Here is an 8,703-nt window from a genome sequence, read left to right on the forward strand (position 1 = left end):
GAAGGAAGAAACCGATAAGCTCATGGAGGCGGGATTTATATATGAGATTGAGCACACGGATTGGGTATCGCCCATAGTGGCCGTTATGAAAAAGAATGGTAAAATTCAAGTGTGCATGAATTACAAGAAAGTTAATACCTGTACGAAGAGGGACAACTACCCCTTATCGTATATCGAGCACATACTGGAGAGGGTGGCAGGCAAAGAAGCCTACAACTTCCTAGATGGCTTCTCTGGCTATAATCAAGTGCAAGTGTACCCTGACGATAGGCACAAGACTGCCTTCGCCATGGAGTAGGGTGTATTCACCTACATCGTTATGCCCTTTGGGCTAATGAATGCGCCTGCAACCTTCCAATGATTAATGTGCACCATCTTCAAGGATATGCTTAGACGCGAGTTAGAGGTGCTCGTAGACGACTTATGCATACACTCTAGTTGGGCCGAACACTTAAAAAAGTTGAGAGCTATCTTTGAACTGTGTCGGTTATACAACCTCTCGTTGAACCCCTTAAAATGCTAGTTTTGGGTGAAGCACAGATGTATCCTAGGGCACATAGTGTCAAGGAATGGCATTCCCACCGACTTCTCAAAAGTCAAGGTCATTGTCAACCTACCACCCCCCATTAACTACAAGGGCATTCAATGTTTCTTAGGCCATATGGGATACTACCGATGCTTTGTATTGAATTATGCGTTGATTGCTAGACCATTGTACAAGCTGCTGATCGTATTCGAGTGGACTGAGGAATGCCAACGTGCATATGAACAGTTGAAGAAGGCTCTCACCACTGCACCAATCTTACGAGCCTCAAACTGGAGTATAACGTTCCATGTACACATAGATGCCTCTAAGTTTGCTATTGGAGCTGTTCTATGCCAGCCTGGTGAACATAACCTTGATTACCCTGTGAGCTTTGCCAGTAGGCAGCTCACCGAAACGAAGATGAACTATTCCACTACAGAAAGGGAAGGGTTAGCCATGGTGTTTGCTGTAAAGAAATTTAGGCATTATCTGTTGGCCACACCCTTCATCTTTTTCGTTGACCATCAAGCCTTGTTGTATCTTGTGAACAAGCCGTGTGCTACACGTCGCATAGTGAGATGGTTACTTCTCTTATTGGAGATTGATTTTTCTGTGGCTGTACGTAAGGGAAAGCAGCACTACATGGCAGATCACATGTCCCACATACCCACAGGAGAAGCTGATGGACAAGGCATATCTGACGACTTACCGGACACTCATCTCTTTGGCCTGTCTAGCGAAGGAGACTTGTTTAGGGCTGATTTGATGCCATATTGGGCCGATGATGTAGTTCAAGTGCTAGAGAATAGTCTGCTTGAGAGACCTATTGAGAAAGCTAGGCTAAGAAGACTTATCTTAAAAATCTAGCCATACCAGCTGATCATTGGCCAATTCTGTAGGTTAGGACAAGACAGTTTGTTGCGTAGATGTATGTGCGAGCACGAGATGCACGATGTATTGAGAGAAGCGCATGGTGGGATAGCTGGAGGACACTTTCGTGGAGATATGACCACCCGTAAGGTGTTACAATCCCAACTATGGTGGCCCACCCTATTCCATGATGCTACTAAGTTTGTCAAACACTGCGATGAGTACCAGAGGACTAAGGTGCCCATGCGCAAGGATAAGATGGAGTTGATCCTCGTAATAGCTCTACAGCCCTTCGAAAAATGGCGCATTGACTTCATTGGACCTATCAGTCCTAGGGCATAGTACTCCCAGGCACGCTACATCATTGTGGCAACTGATTACCTAACAAAGTGGATGGAGGCAAGAGCCACTAGAAAGAATGATGCTAGAATCACTGTGAAGTTCCTGTGGGAGCAAGTCTTTTCACGGTTTGGTTGTCCAATCAAACTAGTGAGTGATCAGGGCATGCACTTCATTAATGAAGTGATATCCCACCCGCTCTCAACCTTCCTAATCATTCATAGAAGGTCCTCGCTCTACTACCCTCAAGCAAATGGCCAAGTAGAGTCCACGAATAAAATCATAGTCAACTTGCTTACTAAGATAGTATCCACATCACGAAGAGACTGGGATAATAAATTGATGGTGGCCTTGTGGGCCTATCATACAGCTTATAAAACGGCTGTCGGACAGATGCCCTTTAGACTAACTTATGGAATGGAGGCCATTCTACCCTTAGAGTTCTTTGTCCCTAGCTTAAGGATAGCAGCTCAGGAGCATTGGGAGGGAAGAGAAGCTTGGACCGACCACTTAGTGGAGCTAGAGTGTCTCACGGAGACTCGACTCTTAGCCACCCACGCTCTGATTTGTGAGAAGGCACGATGAAAGATGTGGTTTGACAAGCATGTCAACCAGCACAACTTTGATCAGGGGAACCTCGTTCTACTATACTTTGCAAAAGGTCACAAACAAAAAATGAAATTTCGAGGAGTGGGACCTTTCCGGGTATGTGCAATTAGTAGAACGGGCAATGTCGAGTTGGAGATGCTCGAAGGGGAAGGAATAGGCTTCTTCAATGGCAGTCGCATGAAAAAGTACTATCCTCCTTCCCATCCGTTACACGAGCCACCTATGCTTGAATCCCCTGTCAACGTCTGTGTGGCCACAATTACTGAACTAATAGATCAAGATGAAGAAGCAGTAGCACCCGCCTACCTACGAATCACAGTCACTACAGAACTGACGTATTCTTTTGATGCCTTGATTGACAAAGGTGTCGATTGTAATATCTTGATGCATGACCATTGGACACGCATTGGTTAGCCTAAATTACAACCCACAAATACTAAACTCAGCCCATTTGGGGACAACACTTACTCACTCTTAGGAAAATGCAAAATGGCTGTCTCCATCGAGTCTGAAAGTATCTCAGTCTTCTTTTATGTGTTACCAAGCACTAAAGGGGCCGGTAATAAGTCACTACTGGGTCGCACTTTTAAAAAGCAGACGAACTGCAATGTGGACTACAACCTAGATCGCATCCATCTTGCTGTAGGCAATGTGCGCATAGTGACTACTTTCAGCAAGGGTTATCTTACGCCTCCTACAACTGTAGAGCCACTGATAGAGACCCCTATGGCCACGCCCATGACCAAGCCTAAGGATAAGGGCAGGGATATCTTGCCCCATGCTCAAACTGCTAGAATCAAGCCCATCCAGGCCATTCACAAGGCCAAAGAATCCACACTCACATGGGTGCCAAAACAACGAGGACCATCTCCTTGTAAACCGCAGAAATGTGCTTCTAAATGCAAAAACTATCAGTCGTAGCCTAAGAGGCAGCTCAAGTGCTATCGACATAGGCGCACTACCATGCCACAATGGATCCCCAAAGATCTCTTGTGAGCACAAGGATACTATGAGGGCAACCCCTGAATATGGGTGCCTAAGTGTGGACATTCAAGAGGCTCAACTCTGAGCAAACCCACTTGAAAGGGAGCGACGGATCGAAGGTTGGACTCAAAAGCTATGGCGGGAGAGCAAGAGCAAGAAAGGGAGAGACTAGAAATGGGAACTCTAACAGTCACAATGTGCGACCGGGACTTCCTTTATTCAAACTGTCACTAAAAGAATAAAGAATAAAGTGACGGTGACGGGCGCCCGCCACCTGCACTATGCAGTGGCGGTGACTGTCAGTGTAGTAATATACGAGCGGCTAGGCAGAGGTGCCTTTACCCCCAACAACCTCCCACTTAAAGGCGAATCTGTCCTAGTGAGGAGTGAAAAGAAAAAAAGGAAAAAAAAGACAGTACAACATGTAAACATGTACAACAGGATGAGGAAAGACGTCATCTCATCCCACGCCCATCAACCTCTTGAGGAAGGCAAAGCGCTCTGTAGAGAGGCTTTTCGTGAGCAGATCTGCAAGATTTTGGTCAGTCGAGATCTTGAGAAGGTCAACAGACTTGTCCTCAACAACCCCACGTATGAAGTGATACCTCACCTCAATGTGTTTCGTCTTCGCATGGAAGATCGAATTCTTGGCTAACTGAATAGCACTCATAGAATTCGAATGCAGTGTAGGGATAGCATCAATACCAAGGTCAGCAACCAAACGACCCAACCAAATGGCCTCCTTGCAAGCCTCAGTGTGGCTGCAACATACTCGGCCTCTATAGTAGAAAGGGCCGTGCATTTCTGCACCTTGGACATCCAAGAAACAACATCTCCAGCATATGTGAATACATAGCCGGAAGTGGACTTCCTACTATCTGCATGTCTTGCATAATCAGAGTCAGTGTACCCCACGACTCATGTATCATGGCTGCCATAGCATATGCACATATCTGTAGTGCTCTTCAAGTACCTCATAATACCCTTCACGGCATCCCAATGCTTCTTGCTAGGTGTAGCCATATAGCATGCCACAACACCAACTGCAAAGGCAATATCTGGACGAGTGGCTATCATGGCATACATAAGACTGCCCACTACGGATGCATAGGGAATCTTGGCCATCTTGGCGTTTTGCTCTTTTGTCTGCGGACAATCGGCCTGTGATACCTTCACATAAGAAGGCAATGGACAGCCAATAGGCTTTATGTCCTACATGCGGAAGCTCTCAAGGAGTTTATGAATGTACTCCCTCTGTGTGACAAGTAGAGGAGTCCCTGATGCCTGTCACGTCTAATGCACATACCAAGTATGTGAGTGGCCTGTCCCAGATCTTTCATCTCAAAGCTCTTCTTGAGCTAAGCCTTAAGAGCATCTAGCTCATCATGATCTTTCCCTGCTATCAACATATCATCCACATAGAGTACCAAAATCAATAAAGAACCATCACGGGCTTTCTTCGTGTAAAGACATGGATCCATAGCACTCCGGCTGTAGCCCTGTGACTGCATAAAGGCATCAAACTTATGATGCCACTCCCTAGGTGCCTATTTCAAGCCATAAAGACTTTTCTTCAATTTTCACACTAGGTGCTCCCTGCCAGTTTCTACAAAGCCCTTAGGCTGCTCCATGTAAATCTCATCATGCAAGTCCCCATGTAAGAAAGCCGTCTTGACATCCATTTGGTATAAATCCAAGTCAAGCTGAGCAACCAAAGCCAAGACTAAGCGCAAGGTGGTCATCTTAACCATAGGAGAAAAGACCTCATCATAGTCCATACCATGCTCCTGCTTAAAACCCTTTGCTACCAATCTAGCCTTGTATGCTGGCTTGGGGTGTCCAAGGGTACTTTTTAGCTTGTACACCCACTTACATGGCAAAGCCTTCTTGCTCGTAGGCAAAGAAACCAAATCCCAAGTGTCATTCTTATGCAGAGACTCTATCTCAGACTGCATAGCCCTCTCCCAAGAGTGACTGTCACCCCTGTGCATAGCCTCATCATAAGTGAAAGGCTCTCCTGCATCTATAACCAAGACATAATGCATCGAGGGCTGAAATCTATCTGGTGGATGTCTGTCTCTAGTAGACCGTCTCACGGCAGGCTCTGCTACCTATCCAGCTACCTGTCCAACGCCCTGACCATGAGCATCTAATGCAGCTGTAGGCTGTCCAACTAGCTGTGCGGGAGCTCTCGGCTCCTCCTGAAATATGACCCTGCGGATCTCAATAACTCTCTTGGACTGCCTATGCATCTTGTCTTCATGGAAGACTACATCATGACTGCGGATGACTTTCCGCACCTGCGGATCCCAAAGACGGTAACCCATCTCGCTTGCATCCCCATAACCAAGGAAAATGCATTGGACACTCTTGGGATCCAGCTTACTTCTCTTGTCCCTGGGCACATGGCAAAATGCCTCACATCCAAAGATACGGAGATGCGCATAAGAGGGGGGTTTTCTAGTCCATACTTTCTCTACAACCTGGAAATCCAAACCACTAGAAGGTGATCTATTTATGACATGCACAGCTGTACTAAATGCCTCATCCCAAAAGCTCTGTGGTATGCCTGCATGGCTAAGCATACTGCGTACATGTTCCTAGATGGTTCTATTCATCTACTCAGCCAAACCATTTTGGGGGGGGTGTAGGGGGCAATCAACTGGCACTTAATACCCCTCTCATCACATAACTGCTCAAAAGCACGTGAGACATACTCATTCCCATTATTTATCCTTAGGCATTTTAGCCTATACCTAGACTGGTTCTCAACCAATGCAAGCCATCTGTGAAACATAGCCAAGACATCGAATTTCAGCTTAATGGGATAAGCCCAAACTTTCTGTGAAAAATCATCTATGAATGTAACAAAATACTTTGCACCACCCATAGACTGACAAGGCATGGGTCCACAGACATCCGAATGTACCAATGCCAAGGGCTCACTCATGCGTGGCCTACCAGACTTCTTATGACCTAGTCTACCTGCCATAAAGACAATGCTCACATGAATCAAAACATGCATAATCAAGGGGCAGTAAGTACTGCAAACCAGAAAGCATTTTCATTCCCTTCAAAGACATATGGCCCAAATGAGCATGCCAAAGAGATACATGTGGGATAGAACCCACAGACAAAACATGATCAAGGGAAGAAGCTGATACAATCAAGGGGTAGAGACTGCCAGCCTTGGCACCTCTCGCAATCACAAGTCTGCCACGAGTGATCTTCCATGCAGAGTCTCCAAAATATACATGATGACCTGCGTCATCAAGCTGTCCACCTGACATGAGACTGCATGTCAAAGCAGGTACATGACGTACATCTTGCATTACAAAACTACAGCCAGAAGGAAACTACAGCCTAACATCATCAATGCCCACAATATCACCCAAGTGCACAATACCCGAAATAGTACGGTATGAATGAAACCACTCTCGGCAGGGTGTTACGTGAAAGAATGCACCTGAGTCCAAGAGCCAACACTGTGCATACATAGAGTGTATCTTTGTCATCTGTGAAGCACTAGAAGAAGCTGCAAGGATATAATCATCATCATCAACATCCTCAGGTTGCATAATATTAATCTCTTCAATTTTAACATTGGACTTTGCAGGCACTATGTTGTGATCAAAAGACTTATCCTACACTTTGTCTTTCCCCTTATCTTTGCACCTTTCATTGCGCAATTTATGGCATTGTGGCCTAATATGCCCCCTTTTCCCACAATGGTGACAAGTAACATCTACATTTCTGCCACGGGATTTGCTACATGACTTCCCACGAGACTTGGACCGAGATTTTTGAGAATCCCATCCACGGCCATTACCATTGCCATGCTTTCCATATCCATCATTCCTGTCTCTAAAGGTCATAGCATGTGACACACGAGAGGCATCCAAATTCTTACGATTAACCTCTTCTTGCAGAAGAGCACTCTCAACATCAAATAATTTCAAGGTAGCAGTAGAGGCACATAATGCAGTGCGGAATACATCCCATGACTCATTAAGAGTACCAAGCAAGAAAAGAGGAGTGACATCCTCTGCAAAAGTGATGTCCTGCGAAGTCAAGTTCTTGAGTAGAGCATGGAACTGGCTCAAGTGAGCAGACATAGTCACATTCTCCTTCATACGCAGATCCATAAGCTACTTCAGCCAATACATCTAACTCGCTGGACTTTTCTTGTCATAGAGATTTTTGATCTTTTCCCACAACTGCCATGCACTCTGTTCTTCCTCAAAGACATTATAGTGAACCTGCTCTGTGAGAGACAATACAATAGTGGACTTGCATAACTCATCAAGCTCAAGCCATTCCTCATCTGCCATAGTTGCAGGCAGATGCCCGCTTAACCTCAAAGGTTTGATCTGCGATTTCTGCACCAACACCTGCCAAATATGGCTCTTCCAATAAGAGTAATTCGTACCATCAAGCTTAGTGATGTTGAAAATAGCATGATCAGTAGACGAACTCGCCATAGTGCAAGCTGGAAGACTGTAGACAGTTCAAAACTGCTTGCTATTTACTACAGAAAATGACCAAAAAATCACCAAAATCAAGGGAAAATGGCGAGGAAAGTGAAACCAAAGATGCTGCCCACGAAGTACTAGTGAAAGTACATCATTTAGAGTGTTTCAACATGAAAAATCCATGTTAGTCCATACATATATGCTTGCTGTAATAAATTTCAGATTTCCGTAAAAGAGAGCTAATAGTGCCAAAATCGGATCCCAAGGCAATCAGATATTGCCAAGACCAAAGCCAGCATCATGCGAGCATAGCATAAGCATATGACGGTTGATAAGCATGAATCCAACACCCAAGTATGCCATACAAACATCTGCCAGTGAGTAGGCACACCCCCCAGGCAACGGGGCAAAGTGTTCCTGCCACTACCAAAACTTGACACAAGTAGGTATCAGTTCACAAAGATATGGATCCAAAACTGAAACTTAGCTCATAAGCATACAATGAACCAAGACATATGATGTATCATCCCAAAAGGTAAGAAGTCCCAAAGTCTTAAGTGTCTGTAATTGCTCAATAGCATGTAACGGCTCAATGCATAAAAGTACCACCTGCTCAATGTTTGATAAGAATTCAAGAATGCTCCCACTGGCACAAAAGTCGTATGTACAAGGTCAAGAGCTCAAGCCAAGGCAAGACACAGTGCCAATGATATAAGTCCAAGACAATACATCAATAGTGCATCCCGAAACATGTAGGCGGTAGAGCATCCGTATGTAGCATCTGTAAGCATGTAAGACATCAAATACATCCCAATCCAAACTCTGACAAGCCAAGTAATATCCAAGACTACTCTAGATAATCCAAAATGCATCCAAGGTGGAGCTTCAATGAGCACTCAAGCT

Source organism: Lygodium microphyllum, chromosome 2 (genome assembly GCF_053477565.2).
Source record: "Lygodium microphyllum isolate KBCC chromosome 2, Lygodium_microphyllum_v1.1.10, whole genome shotgun sequence".
NCBI classification, from domain to species: Eukaryota; Viridiplantae; Streptophyta; class Polypodiopsida; order Schizaeales; family Lygodiaceae; genus Lygodium; species Lygodium microphyllum.